Source organism: Tachypleus tridentatus, chromosome 8 (assembly GCF_004210375.1).
Source record: "Tachypleus tridentatus isolate NWPU-2018 chromosome 8, ASM421037v1, whole genome shotgun sequence".
Classification (NCBI taxonomy): domain Eukaryota; kingdom Metazoa; phylum Arthropoda; class Merostomata; order Xiphosura; family Limulidae; genus Tachypleus; species Tachypleus tridentatus.
Window position 1 is genome coordinate 150,110,548 of NC_134832.1, and position 16,844 is coordinate 150,127,391.

Sequence of the window (16,844 nt, forward strand, 5' to 3'; positions counted from 1 at the left end):
CAATCAAAATCTGTGGTTTCAAACTTAACAACGAATAATTCATAACTTTTACTTATAAAACTCTAAAGCATTCTTTTCAAACTGACAATAATCTAAAGCAACTTTTAAATTGCTTTCAAAGTTCGATGCAGTTATATGAGTGGGTTCGTTTTATAAGTGTGTTAAGGCGTTCGACTCGTAATCCGAGGGTCACGAGTTCGAATCCAGGTCGCACCAAACATGCTCGCCCTTTTAGCTGTTGAGGGCGTTATAATGTTACGGGTAATCCCATTATTCGTTGGTAAAAGAGTAGCCCAAGCGTTGACAGTGGATGGTGATGACTAGCTGCCTTCTCTCTGTAGTTGGCCCGGCATGGCCAAGCGTGTTAAGGCGTGCGACTCGTAATCCGAGGGTCGCGGGTTCGCATCCCCATCGCGCCAAACATGCTCGCCCTCCCAGCCGTGGGGGCGTTATAATGTGACGGTCAATTCCACTATTCGTTGGTAAAAGAGTAGCCCAAGAGTTGGCGGTGGGTGGTGATGACTAGCTGCCTTCCCTCTAGTCTTACACTGCTAAATTAGGGATGGCTAGCACAGATAGCCCTTGAGTAGCTTTGCGCAAAAATTTAAAACAAATTCTTAAGCCTACCAAGAGTGAAAAAACAGTTAAGGGTATTTAAAAACTAACTAGTGAAGCCTAATGGTTCATCCATACTTCTTACTAGTCTACAAAGTGTTTAATTTATTTTTATTCTTAAATCTATAATAAATTTTACATTTTTTACGAACTAATGCCTTGAGCCAAAGAAGAAGGCTTGTGATGGAAATAAAGGGATGACGATAAAGTTACATGTTGATATTAAGCTGTAAATGACAGGTCTTTTCTTAAAATTTCCAAGTGGGCCAGCGGTAAATGTATAGACTTGCAACGCTAGCACCAGAGATTAATTCTCAGCGATGGACAGAAAACATAAAGTCCATTGTATGCTTTGCGTTCAACAAAACAAGCAGAATATTTCTCAGGCCAAATATATGACGTGTTTTGTACAATAAAGAGGGGGTTTGAGTTATTCTGTTGTTTGTCTTTGAGCAAATTCAAAATATATCTTATGTTTCACTTATGAGCAGAGGCTGAAGCAAAGAACGTTTGTTAGTACCTGTTCAAAACCTATAGTGGACAGAACGATGGAGCTGGAAGACGTAAAGTAAGTCTTCGTTTGGATTGCTGAAGGCAGCCAGCCTCAAACAGACAGTGCTATAAAAGTAATATTTTCGACTGATTCAAAAGTGGTACTCTATAAAAAGTAAAAGTGGTCAGTCCCAAGACGGATGACAGAAAACAAAATAACTACATATTAAGACTATCATCTTGGACGATAAATCTATATGAAGTCGCTGATGTGTTCATAGAAGAAGCACTCTTACTAAATCAAGCACACAGATAAGACAAGAGGCAATTATGGAAGGTCTTCATCTACATCCAGAGGTAATGAGAGTGGTGGAAAACAAAATACCATACGATGCAGTTAGAAAATAAAAGATGATAATCCAGTACAACACTACACAGCCACTAGTAAAGTCAATACAGGAGTTTTATATCTCCTGTGAGACAACTGTCTACACATGAATGATAAAATCTATTAGTGTAACCTCTGAGATTTTCATTTAATATTTAGCTCAACCACCAGACTGCTTATACATATTAGTGTTTAATTTTGATTTATATTCATGTATTTTAAAGTACATTCCACAACTATTTATTTTATTTACTTTCAAATCTATTTCTAACTTTCCATGTGAGTAATTGTACAACTTTTGTTTCTTGTTAGATTTTGTTCATTCCTTGAATATATTTTTGTAAAAGTTTGACTTTATGAACCTCACAGTTCCAGAATGTGTTGTATTACCTTCTCTTGTTATCTATCACTACAGTAACTTATTTTGTATCTTCAGCTTTAGTCAACAGGTGAGTCAGCGGTAAGTTTACAAACTTATAAAGCTAAAAATCAAGAGTTCGATTCCCTACGATGAACAAAGCGCAGATAATGCATTTCAGAACTCTGCACTAAAACAAGAATAACAACCTGCAACTTATCACGATTTCTCAGGCATCTATAGCAATACTGAGTTCGTTCCTCTCTGATATAGCGGTAAGTCTACAGATTTACAACGCTAAAATCAGGAATTCGATTCCCCTCGGTGGGCATAGCAGATAAGTCGATGTGACATGACTATAAGACAAACACACCAGCACGAATACTGAGTTCCATCGAGCAAGATTTGAATTTTATTATGTTTCTTGTTACTCTGACTTTGGTGGAACATTTGTTAACTTTGAATGATGTGTGATTAATTTCAAACCTCAATTCACAAAATATTTTTAACCAGAAAAAAGAATCGCTCATTTTAGCATTCATAACTGTTATTGTAAATATACATATAACAGATTAGTTATTACTGATGTGATTGGAAAAAAAATTAAAAATTAACAGGTCGAAAATTAAGTTCTGTATTTTATAAAACGGTCACTATGAGAACAACAATTTATGATATAAAACGGACTGTTAACACTCCTACGAAAAAAATATTTACATCCACTAAAGTGATTTTGGGGCCTATCAGGCCCCATATATTTTTCCAATAGAAACACAGTGATTTAGCAACATTCATTACAAACAACTTTAGAATGGCTCTGACAAACATTTTTTTTACAATTTGAGCAAACAATTTTTGACTGTCTATCTTTTGATCTGCCGCACAAATGGCATCATCCTCTTTTTGCCCTCTTTGCAGGCGGTTCACATGAGGTTGTTTTGTCATTATCTTTGCAGTAAATGTCTTTGATTTCAAGCACCAATTGCCGTATAAATTCTCTTCTGGCTCTTGATTTATGTTGACGAAGAAATTCTGGATGTTTTGTCGAGTATAGAACGAAAGCATTGTACGCAGCAAGATCTAGAATGTTATAGAATATGCAGACTGACCAGCGCTTTGATCGCCTCTTTGTTGTATAATATCTCACCAGTTGATCGAGAGTGTCGACACCTGCCTTCGTTGCGTTGTAAAGATTGACGATTTCGGGCTTTCCATTCTCTTCTACTTCACCAGACTGATGCTGAGAACTCAGTAGTAGCACATATTTTCCTGGTTTGTCTGAGTGCCTGAGAAGGGTGATGTCGTCATGGTAGAAAAACTTTGGTGATAATTCTCTAGATTTTGCATTTATTTCAGGAGGCAGGAAGGTTCTTGATTTCCGTATGGTTTTAACAAGTCCTGTTCTTTTTGCTCGTAGGTACTTGGCAAGTGTCATTGTTGTGAAGAAATTATCTGTCGTTATTGTCCTTCCTTTTCCAAGAAATGGCTGACTCAGTTCTCTGACTATTCTTTCTCCTTGATTTGTTTCTGTCGTATTTCCAACCTTTCCAGTATAAATTTGAGCGTTGAGGAGGTAATTTGTCTTTGCATCTATTAGGCACCAAATATTTATTCCGTATTTGCCTGGCTTTGTTGGAATGTATGTTCTGAAGCCAACTCTTCCTTTGAAGTTACATAGTTGTTCATCTACTGTCAGGTATTCGCTTGGGTTGTAACTGTTTTTGCAATTTTCAATGAAAAAATTCCAGACTCCAGAGATGGCGGCATCTTTGATTTCTCTATTTCTTTGAGAGTGGATGTCAAATCTGAATTTTGAGCACATTTTTTTGAATTTGTCTTGTGTAATCAGTTTTCGCAAAAATGGCAAACCGAATTCGGTTGAAAACATTTCGTCTATCGATACATTTTTGGATTTGCTTATTCCAGTGAAAAGATTAGCTGCGATCCATTTCCAGAGGTCTTCTTCAAAAATTGGTTCTTTCATGACGATGTTTGTTGAGTGAATGATCTGTTCCATCATATTATCAGAAATGAAAATTTTGAATGTTTCGAATGGTGTAGAGACTCTTGGAGCAGCTTGCCTTGTAATGCCTGGGTTCCCATTGAATATATTGAGAGCTGCGGTTCTCCTGTTGATCCTTGAAGGTGTTGTTGAATAACTAAAATTCTTATCTTTGGACAAAAGTTCGTTCACTGGCATTGAGTAAGATCTTCTTGATTACTTTCTTCACTTTCAGAAGGGTACGGCGCGATTTGTTCATCATTTTCGGCTTCAGAAGGATCATCATCACAACTTTCAGAGTAGTCTTCGACATTATCATGTTCACTTTCATCGTCGGATGGTTTTGTCAGTAAATGTACAGCTTCATCAAGAGATATCATTTTTGACACGGTTTGAAGATTTCAGCTCCTATATATATAGGATTTGTGGATTCTTCTAGAATATTCTAGATTATTCTAAATACTTCTGTAAAGTTTCTAGAATATTCTAGATTATTCTAAATACTTCTGTAAAGTTTCTAGAATGTTCTAGAACAGGCGTGGGCAAACTAGGCAATAATCAGGACCGTCTAAAATTATTGTTGGAGTAGAGTTATTATCCTAACTATCCATCTTTTGAAAAAAGTTGTAAAATTAATATATTTTTACTATAATTTTCTTTTTTCGGTTGCCCAGGCCTGTTCTAGAATTATTCAGGAAATAAATAAAGTCATTTTTATGTTTTTTGATGTTTTAAAATTTTTTTTTAAATATTATTTCGCAAATATCTGAAAAGTCAAAATATTATTGCTCCTTAAAATATAAAGGGATAGGTTCAGTTAATGGCAATTTCATTTAAATACAAAATTATTAGCCTAATATTAATAACCTTTTAAGTTGCTCTGGGGCCTATTAGGCCCCACTTTTCGTAGGAGTGTTAATAGAAGTCCAGTTCAAAATAAGGCCAGGCTTTTTAAGTGACCAACTAGATGTTACCAGGGTTCTGCGGAAAATTTCTCTTAGCACGCATCTTACACAAATATATGAAAAATTCTAACTAATAAACGATGGACAGCTTTCCAAACATGAATAATATGTTGAATTTGTGTTAAATGTTTCTCAACAAACTAAGGAAGTAAACACTGATAAGGTGTTAAAACTAGCATGGTGTTAGCATAAAAATTTAATTTTAAAGCGATAACACAAAAACCGTAAGTATGAGTTAAGCCTTTATTGTGATTAATTAGAAAACGTGTTTTGAAAATTTGTTGTTAGCTGATTGTCTCATTACCTTTTCGTATACAAAAATATCCATAATAGCATGTTGATAATCATGTGTTCTCTTTTACAGTTGTTTATTTTCAAGACAATAAGTATAGATTTTTGAGTAACTAAAAAGATTAGGGTGTAAAATGAATCTGAGAAGTAAATACTTTGATTTGATCATACCCTAAACACAGGTATGAAGACACATTTTGGATATGTCCATTTGGAGCTTGTGATAAAATTGTTTTTTTCAAGCATGTAATCTTCATTACACATGTATCTATTGTAGATATTCAAGTTGTGTTATTTTATTATGTATAACAACCAAGATATTTGGTACAACTGAAAGGGTAAGAGTGAATTGCTTTATTCAATTAAAATAACTAAACATGAAATTACTTATTCCCCTTTATTTCAGTTTTGCTTCAGAGGTAAATACATAGGGTGAATATTGTTTTTATCACTATATTTAGTTTCCACCACATGCAGGTGATTATAATAGGGTGGATTTGAAATGTATTATGCTCAAATCAACTCATTTCCTGAAAGAGAAGTCAAGTGGGATTACATAACAGGTGAGTGTGTTTCTTTAAGTAACATTCAGATGGTTGGAGTGGTGGTAGTTGTACGTTTAAATGACTTATAAATTACAGAGCTAAATCTGTGAGCAACAATTAAAGGTCAGTTTATAAAAACAGATAATTATGGACATGGTGAGATGCTAGGGATCTATTTATAAAAACAGATAATTATGGACACGGTGAGATGCTAGGGATCTATTTGTAAAAACAGATAATTATGGACATGGTGAGGTGCTACGGATCTATTTATAAAAACAGATACTTATGGACATGGTGAGATGCTAGGGATCTATTTATAAAAACAGATACTTATGGACATGGTGAGATGCTAGGGATTTATTTATAAAAACATATAATTATGAACATGGTGAGATGCTAGGGATCTATTTATAAAACAGATAATTATGGACATAGTGAGATGCTAGGGATCTATTTATAAAAACAGATAATTATTGACATGGTGAGATGCTAGGGATCTATTTATAAAAACAGATAATTATTGACATGGTGAGATGCTAGGGATCTATTTATAAAAACATAATTATGGACATGGTGAGATGCTAGGGATCTATTTATAAAAACAGATAATTATGGACATGGTGAGATGCTAGGGATCTATTTATAAAAACAGATAATTATGGACATGGTGAGATGCTAGGGATCTATTTATAAAAACAGATAATTATGGACATGGTGAGATGCTAGGGATCTATTTATAAAAACAGATAATTATGGACATGGTGAGATGCTAGGGATCTATTTATAAAAACAGATAATTATGGACATAGTGAGATGCTAGGGATCTATTTATAAAAACAGATAATTATTGACATGGTGAGATGCTAGGGATCTATTTATAAAAACAGATAATTATTGACATGGTGAGATGCTAGGGATCTATTTATAAAAACGTAATTATGGACATGGTGAGATGCTAGGGATCTATTTATAAAAACAGATAATTATGGACATGGTGAGATGCTAGGGATCTATTTATAAAAACAGATAATTATGGACATGGTGAGATGCTAGGGATCTATTTATAAAAAACAGATAATTATGGACATGGTGAGATGCTAGGGATCTATTTATAAAAACAGATAATTATGGACATAGTGAGATGCTAGGGATCTATTTATAAAAACAGATAATTATTGACATGGTGAGATGCTAGGGATCTATTTATAAAAACAGATAATTATTGACATGGTGAGATGCTAGGGATCTATTTATAAAAACATAATTATGGACATGGTGAGATGCTAGGGATCTATTTATAAAAACAGATAATTATGGACATGGTGAGATGCTAGGGATCTATTTATAAAAAACAGATAATTATGGACATGGTGAGATGCTAGGGATCTATTTATAAAAACAGATAATTATGGACATGGTGAGATGCTAGGGATCTATTTATAAAAACATAATTATGGACATGGTGAGATGCTAGGGATCTATTTATAAAAACAGATAATTATGGACATGGTGAGATGCTAGGGATCTATTTATAAAAACAGATAATTATGGACATGGTGAGATGCTAGGGATCTATTTATAAAAACAGATAATTATGGACATGGTGAGATGCTAGTGATCTATTTATAAAAACAGATAATTATGGACATGGTGAGATGCTAGGGATCTATTTATAAAAACATAATTATGGACATGGTGAGATGCTAGGGATCTATTTATAAAAACAGATAATTATGGACACGGTGAGATGCTAGGGATCTATTTGTAAAAACAGATAATTATGGACATGGTGAGATGCTAGGGATCTATTTGTAAAAACAGATAATTATGGACATGGTGAGGTGCTACGGATCTATTTATAAAAACAGATACTTATGGACATGGTGAGATGCTAGGGATCTATTTATAAAAACAGATACTTATGGACATGGTGAGATGCTAGGGATTTATTTATAAAAACATATAATTATGAACATGGTGAGATGCTAGGGATCTATTTATAAAAACAGATAATTATGGACATGGTGAGATGCTAGGGATCTATTTATAAAAAACAGATAATTATGGACATGGTGAGATGCTAGGGATCTATTTATAAAAAAACAGATAATTATGGACATGGTGAGATGCTAGGGATCTATTTATAAAAACAGATAATTATGGACATGGTGAGATGCTAGGGATCTATTTATAAAAAAACAGATAATTATGGACATGGTGAGATGCTAGGGATCTATTTATAAAAACATAATTATGGACATGGTGAGATGCTAGGGATCTATTTATAAAAACAGATAATTATGGACATGGTGAGATGCTAGGGATCTATTTATAAAAACAGATAATTATGGACATGGTGAGATGCTAGGGATCTATTTATAAAAACAGATAATTATGGACATGGTGAGATGCTAGGGATCTATTTATAAAAACAGATAATTATGGACATGGTGAGATGCTAGGGATCTATTTATAAAAACAGATAATTATGGACATGGTGAGATGTAGGTAAAGGAATTCATTTTAATTCAACTCCTTATATATGTTTCACACTTCTTCATATAACACCACATTATAACAAAAATTTACATTTATGATCTATGGAAGGAGTCTAATATAAAATAACTATTATTATTAGTCTGCTATAGCTAGGTTTACTGTAGTAATGTAAATGTTATCACATTAATATCTCCACCTGTCTTCACTAATCTACAGAGGTGGTGTACATTTCGGTGATGGGTTTCATATTTGTGTTTTTATAAAGGATGGTAAACAAAGTCAACAGCTGAAATGTTATCACAGTAAAAAGGCAGCAGAAGAGAAAACCTTCTTACAGTTTGTTTATGTTTTACCTTTTTATTCTATCTACAATATAATCTGGTAAAGTAGAACACGTGTTAACAAGTAATCATCTTTATCAAGGTTTAAAAATATGATAGAATATAGTCTAAGTGTTAGATGTTTGACACAAGGTTCTTCAATAGTTATATTTTCAATAACTGTATAAATCTTACTTCTATAAGAACTTGTTTTTCAACATTGTCCAGTGAAAAATGGACCCTAAAGAAAGCCTAGTCAAATAACTGTTGTATTATGTGTTATGCTAGAAAGAAGCATTACACTTAAGTGACAAAACGAGTTTGAAAATGACAAAATGAAATAACATATATACATACCTAGCAAGGGAATTCTGTATGTATGTTGGATTTCATTATTTTCAATTGGTGTTGTAATCATACATTTAGAATTTCCTACGTTAAATTATCCTCTGGTTTTTTTATTTACACTTATGAAAACAAGTTATTATGAAACTCAAACCACCCAATAATTGTTAAATTTCTTATATATTATTATACATTAATCTGATTTCTTAGAGAATTTTAGTGGATTTTTTGCTCATATGACGAAAGGCGATAGGATTCGAGTTTCGAATCCTGTGGCGAGTAGGGTACAGATATCCAACCACATAGTTTTGTGCCTAACAACAATGAAACTATACGAAATTATACGAATTAATTAAATTTCAAACGTTAACGTCTCTTTCGCTTTCTTTACAAGTTATATCAGTTATTTATAATTTATATTTGTTGATTATTATTTAAAGTTTGTCTCAATTATCTAATATTTGGAGTTTAACTTACTTCTTTTCAACTTGTCTCAGTTGTTTATAATTTACAGTTTTTTCTAGTTGTATATTATTTCATGTGCTTCAGGATACCAGCTGACTTTGATTAAAACAAATCTTCAGAAGTAGCTCTCCGAAGATATCTTGTTTGTGAATGATGTTAAAACTGATATCAGTTGTAGTAATAGAATTACTGTTAGTTGTAAGTATTATTAAAATTGGTATTAGCTGTAGTGATAAAACTAGCTCAGTTGTAAGTGATATTAAAACCGAAATCAGTTGTACTAATAAAATGAATGCTAGTTGGTACTATTAAAATCGATATCAGTTGTAGTAATAAAACTAGTGTTAGTTGTAAGTATTATTAAAACCGAAATCAGTTGTAGTTATAAAACTAGTGTCAGTTGTAAGTATTATTAAAACCAAAATCAGTTGTAGCAATAAAACTAACTTAGTTGTAAGTGTTATTAAAACCAAAATCAGTTGTGGTAATAAAACTAGTGTCAGTTGTAAGTGTTGTTAAAACCGAAATCAGTTGTAGTAATAAAACTAGTATTAGTTGGTAGTACTAAAATCGATATCAGTTGTATCAATAAAACCAGTGTTAGTTAAGGATTATTAAACCCGCTAACAGTTGTAGTTTATTAGTGCTAATTGTAAGAGTTGTTAAAACCGCTGTGAACCGTAAATATTAAAACTGACATTAGCAGTAATTATTAAAGTTTTGCATTTCTGTCAATGATATAATGTACATTATAAAATAAAGTGTATTTCTCCTTTTAAAATAATTTTATCTTTCAATAACTTGGATGCTTTTAAATGGGGTCAGTTACTTAATGTTTCGCCCCCCGCTAGTACAGCGGTAAGTCTCCGGATTTACAACGCTAAAATCAGGAGTTCGATTCCCCTCAGTGGGCTCAGCAGATAGCCCGATGTGGCTTTGCTGTAAGAAAAGCACACACAAACACTTAATGTTTTGGTGTTGCTTATTATTAAAGTTAGATAACATAAAACATAATCTCCTTATTGTTGGCAAGAAAGCAGCTGATACGCAACTCGAACGTTTTCAGTTCTAGAATGCGTCTCCTTCAGTGAGTCTGCGATAATTTTATGGAGGTACAACGCTAAAATCCTAAGTTCGAGTCCACAGAGTGTAAGTACCTCATTTTGTAGCTTTTCACTAAACAACAATGATGTCTCATTGAGTAACATAGTTTTATTTTTTTTACTCTATGTACCATAATGCTTGTAGCTTATTTTCTGAGTTTATGTTTAACTGGGAGTGACCAAAGGCTAGTGGCCCGAACTATGGGACCAAAGGTTTGCGCCTCAATGACACACTTGAAGGCTGTAGGTGAGTTATGAGAGTGACGGTGAAATCCCATTATTAGATCGCACAAGAGTAGTCAGAGACCTGGCGATTAATGTTTTTGACCATTTGTCTTTACCCTAGTCGATGTGTCCAAAATCACGGACAGCTAGTGTTGATAGACAGCCGTTGTGTGGTTTCATGGGAATGTCCGAAACAACCAAACCCCCTTTATGTCAATCCTGTTTATTTTAAAGACTGCTCCTTCCTCTCCCCACAGCATGTCCTCCGTTTAACCCCAAACTGTCCAATATTTATTAGAATGAGTCGTGTTAGCGTTCAGAAACGTCTTCAATGTGTTTCATAACTACGTTCGTCTGACAAACTTTAGGCTTCGAACAGACTTTTACAAATAGTAAATTCCAAACCCTTGGGACTCTGTAGAGGCTTTACAGTGGTTCACGAAACAGTTAGAAAAAATGTAAGATTAAAGTAACAAATGTGTCTTATGATCCTCGCCGCTGTCTGAAAAGTTTTTCTTTTATTTTAACTTCTTGTTGTTTCGTTTCAGATTTTTATATAAACCTAAACGTGGAATAACTGGGCACATTTGTCATTAATTTTTAACTAGTTGGTTGGAGAAAAGGCACCTCCTGAACAGTGATCTATTCCGATTTTTTTTATTATCTTCTCTAATCAAATGCTGGATTTGAACACCACTATTATACAGCGCACCTACTGGTCCAACGTAAGGGAGTGTTTTTGCAAAAACAAGATGCAAATCGTGAATGCCCTTATTCACAGTTTGACACTCTAGACACTTAGTCACACCTGGGTTTTAGTTTTAGAGTGAAAGGCTTAAACTGAGGGAATTATTTGAAAGTAAAATGTATTTATGGAACTATATTATTGTGGGAACGTATTCTTAGAACGTTAGTTATTCTCACTTGATTTTTATTATGTAAGAGGGCCTTAAATATTTAACCTCACTAAAGAGAGCCGGGCTTAAGCACTATGAGTATCCCTGCCTAAGGAAAACCAAGTCTGAATGCAAATTATTGAGAAAAGACCAACCTAATCTTAAGGCATCCTGAAAAGACCCAGAAAAGCATAGTTATGCAGAAGAGACAATCAAGTTAAAATCAATTTATCCAGAAAAAAACAACAACATAAATTCCAGTTATCCATAAAATAACAACAAAATCATAGTTATCCATAAAAATAATCTTAGTTGAAGTTACCCTTAAATTAAAATTATTTTAGAAAAGTCAATCATAACTTTTAGTTACTCAGAGAAGACCAAATAAATCATAAGTATCTGGAAAAGACCAATCATTTTAGATCTTGAAAAGAGAAACTTAAGTACAAGTTGTCCAGAAAGGATCAGTCTTTCCCTAGTTACAAAGTAAAGCTCGTCGAAGTTCACATTATCCTAAAAAGACCAAGTAAATCATCGCCACCCAGAAAAGACCGCTCATCCTAATTAACCAGAAAATATAAATCATTGTATACATCCAGAAATACCCATCTTAAATACGAGATACCCATAAAAGACCTGTTGTCGGCCAAGTTATCCAGGGAACAATACTTAAAGTAATACACTAAGTAAGACTTAGTGGACCAAGAACATCCTGGTGCAGGAGGAGAGACATAGTGGATTATGGGGGTTTTAATGAATAAGAATAAACTCAGGGGATCACAGGTGTGTTAGTAAGTTAGTAGAAACCTAGGGAATCAAGGGAACCTATTAAGTCAATAGAAAATTAGTGGATCGAGGGAGCCTTAGTAAGTCAAGAGAAACTTAATGGATCAAGGGGATATAGTAAATCATGGAAGATGGATCCAGAAGGTATTCATGTGTGAGAAAGGATATACTGCATTAGAATTCACATGGGTTAACGTTAATAAAAACAAAATGGCTGTGAATTAGACCTTTGTTTCGGTTCAGATATTGGCACACCGTTGTCTAAGAGACAAACCTTTGTTTCAGGTTCAGATATTGCCACACCGTTGTCTAAGAGACAAACCTTTGTTTCAGGTTCAGATATTGCCAAACCGTTGTCTAAGAGACAAACCTTGGTTTCAGGTTCAGATATTGCCAAAACGTTGTCTAAGAGACAAACCTTTGTTTCAGGTTCAGATATTGCCAAACCGTTATCTAAGAGACAAACCTTTGTTTCGGTTCAGATATTGGCACACCGTTGTCTGAGAGACAAACCTTTGTTTCAGGTTCAGATATTTCCAAACCGTTGTCTAAGAGACAAACCTTTGTTTCGGTTCAGATATTGCCAAACCGTTATCTAAAAGACAAACCTTTGTTTCGGTTCAGATATTGGCACACCGTTGTCTGAGAGACAAACCTTTGTTTCAGGTTCAGATATTGCCAAACCGTTGTCTAAGAGACAAACTTTTGTTTCAGGTTCAGATATTGCCAAACCGTTGTCTGAGAGACAAACCTTTGTTTCAGGTTCAGATATTGCCAAACCGTTGTCTAAGAGACAAACTTTTGTTTCAGGTTCAGATATTGCCAAACCGTTGTCTGAGAGACAAACCTTTGTTTCAGGTTCAGATATTGCCAAACCGTTGTCTAAGAGGCAAACCTTTGTTTCATGTTCAGATATTGCCACACCGTTGTCTAAGAGATAACCTTTGTTTCAGGTTTAGATATTGCCAAACCGTTGTCTAAGAGACAAACCTTTGTTTCAGGTTCAGATATTTCCAAACCGTTGTCTAAGAGACAAACCTTTGTTTCGGTTCAGATATTGCCAAACCGTTATCTAAAAGACAAACCTTTGTTTCGGTTCAGATATTGGCACACCGTTGTCTGAGAGACAAACCTTTGTTTCAGGTTCAGATATTGCCAAACCGTTGTCTAAGAGACAAACTTTTGTTTCAGGTTCAGATATTGCCAAACCGTTGTCTGAGAGACAAACCTTTGTTTCAGGTTCAGATATTGCCAAACCGTTGTCTAAGAGACAAACTTTTGTTTCAGGTTCAGATATTGCCAAACCGTTGTCTGAGAGACAAACCTTTGTTTCAGGTTCAGATATTGCCAAACCGTTGTCTAAGAGGCAAACCTTTGTTTCATGTTCAGATATTGCCAAACCGTTGTTTAAGAGACAAACCTTTGTTTCAGGTTCAGATATTGCCACACCGTTGTCTAAGAGATAACCTTTGTTTCAGTTTTAGATATTGCCAAACCGTTGTCTAAGAGACAAATCTTTGTTTCAGGTTCAGATATTGCCAAACCGTTATCTAAGAGACAAACCTTTGTTTCGGTTCAGATATTGGCACACCGTTGTCTAAGAGACAAATCTTTGTTTCGGTTCAGATATTGGCACACCGTTGTTTAAGAGACAAACCTTGGTTTCAGGTTGAGATATTGCCAAACCGTTGTCTAAGAGACAAACCTTTGTTTCAGGTTCAGATATTGCCAAACCGTTATCTAAGAGACAAACCTTTGTTTCGGTTCAGATATTGGCACACCGTTGTCTGAGAGGCAAACCTTTGTTTCAGGTTCAGATATTGCCACACCGTTGTCTAAGAGACAAACCTTTGTTTCAGGTTCAGATATTGCCAAACCGTTGTCTAAGAGAGAATCCTTTGTTTCAGATTCAGATATTGCCAAACAGTTGTCTAGCCGACGAAAACGAACTCCTTTCATCCAAATTTTCATTTTAAAAAGAGCGCAGAACTAGAGTACAAAGAATTTTGTATTTTGAAATGTATAACCTACTTCCCGAAGTTGAAGAAAGTAAACTTGAGCTGTTAATGTGAGTTTCAAAGCGTTTATTGATTTAAATACTTAAAATATAAATTTTCAAGTTGTTGTTTGAAGAGAATATAGTTGAGAACTATTAATGCACCATTATTTACTACTCTATGAACCAGAACCAAAGACATTTAAAGCACGTTTACTTCAATTCTGATACAAATAAAAATTCTATTTTATTATATTTCGTAATAACAATAGAATGAAAACGTTAAACAGTTTATTCCTCAAGTAAAATACGAAATAAACCTCTAATAGGCTTGTTCCCTTGGCAACTAAAGAACAAACACAATTATAGAGAATATGATATAGCTGACTTCTTTGTGATATTCAAGCGAATTTTCTCTTGTATCCACCAGTGGATAACGTAAAGCAATCTAAAAAAAATAAACCGAATAACATAGAACGAAAGAAATACATGAACTTAACACGATCGATTAGAACTTGTTATTGACAAGTAATGACGCCATAGTTATATAGTAATACCAGACGATCGTGAAGTTAATTATAATAGTTAAAAGGAGTAAAAATCTAGTTTCATTATTATGAAATATCTCATAAAAATATGTACGCAGGTGAATATATGCGCCCAAAGTAGTTTAGAATATCACAAAGAGAGAACATTTGTTTCGTTTTTTTTAAATTTTGCACAAAACTACACAAGAGCTATTTGTGCTAACCATCAGCAGTGCAAGACGAGACGGAAGGCAGCTAGTTGTTGCCATCCACCGCCAACTCTTGAGCTACTCTTTTTCCCCACAAATAGTGTGATATACCGTCACATTGTAATGCTTCCATAGCTGAAAGAGTGAACATGTTTGGTGTTGCAGATTCCGAACCCGCGACCCTCAGATTATGAGTCGAGCACCCTAACAACTTGGCCATGGCAGGCTCACAAAGAAAGAAGACATCAAAGCTGTATATGAACATACACCCAGAATTTAAGGATACCAAAACACTATAATTAAAAATGATAAAACTAGTAAAATAAATTTAGTTACTTCGTATCCATGAAACCCTAGAATTAGATACAATTTATCTTAATGCTGGCTTGAAATTTAATCATCTTTTTTCAGAAGAACTTTAAGTTTCCTTTTCGGTTTATAGTATGTTATCAACAAAACAAAGGCGTTACGCTGCGGCAGCAAGAAACAGAAAACTTGAATATTTCCACCAGTAACCAACGCCATCTCGTGTTGAGATGAGTAGCTTTATGCTCAGTTAAATTAGTATCAATTTTCAATCAGTGCAAGGCTACAAAGGTTATAACTAAAGTGTGATTAAGTCATAAATACACTTATTCAAAGGTACTATTCTTGTGTTCTTATTTATAAATATTACAACACATTCTTTTAAAGTTTCTTGTTCTACCGTCCATTGTTCTACAGTCCATTGTTCGACAGATAATTATTATATAGTCCCTTGTTATACAGTCCATTGTTCGACGGATAATTATTATATAGTCCCTTGTTATACAGTCCATTGTTCTACAGATAATTATTATATAGTCCTTTGTTATACAGTCCATTGTTCGACAGATAATTATTATATAGTCCCTTGTTATACAGCCCATTATTCTACAGTCCATTGTTCGACAGATAATTATTACATAGTCCCTTGTTATACAGTCCATTGTTCTACAGCCCATTATTCTACAGTCCATTGTTCGACAGATGATTATTATATACTCCCTTGTTAAACAGTCCATTGCTCTACGGCTCATTTTCCTACAGTCTATTGTTCTACGGTTAGTTGTTCTAAAGCCCATTGTTCTACAGTATATTGGTCTATAGTCTATTGTTCTATAGTCTATTGCTCTACAGTACATTGTTCTTCAGTATATTGGTCTATAGTCTATTGTTCTACAGTACATTGTTCTACAGTATATTGGTCTATAGTCTGTCTATTGTTCTACAGTATATTGGTCTATAGTCTATTGTTCTACAGCCCATTGTTCTACAGTATATTGGTCTATAGCTTATTGTTCTGCAGCCCATTGTTCTACAGTATGTTGGTCTATAGTCTATTGTTCTACAGTACATTGTTCTACAGTATATTGGTTTATAGTCTATTGCTCTACAGTACATTGTTCTTCAGTATATTGGTCTATAGTCTATTGTTCTACAGCCCATTGTTCTACAGTATATTGGTCTATAGTCTATTGTTCTACAGTATATTGGTCTATAGTCTATTGTTCTACAGTACATTGTACTGTCAGTTAGATACTTTCACTCTTAATGGTATCGTTTGTTTTAATTATCATCATATCTCACAAGATTCGATTTGTATGTTGTTTTTAGGAATGCTACGTTGGGCTATCTATTGTGTTCACGTAGGAATCGAACTCGGATTTTAGCGCTGTACTTCCGGGGAACCACGAGGTTCAATGAGCTTATGAAACTTAGATTAGTCTCAAATCACTATATTGAGCTAACAGTGTAAAATAATCGTGATAATAAGAATATATTAATTAAATAAT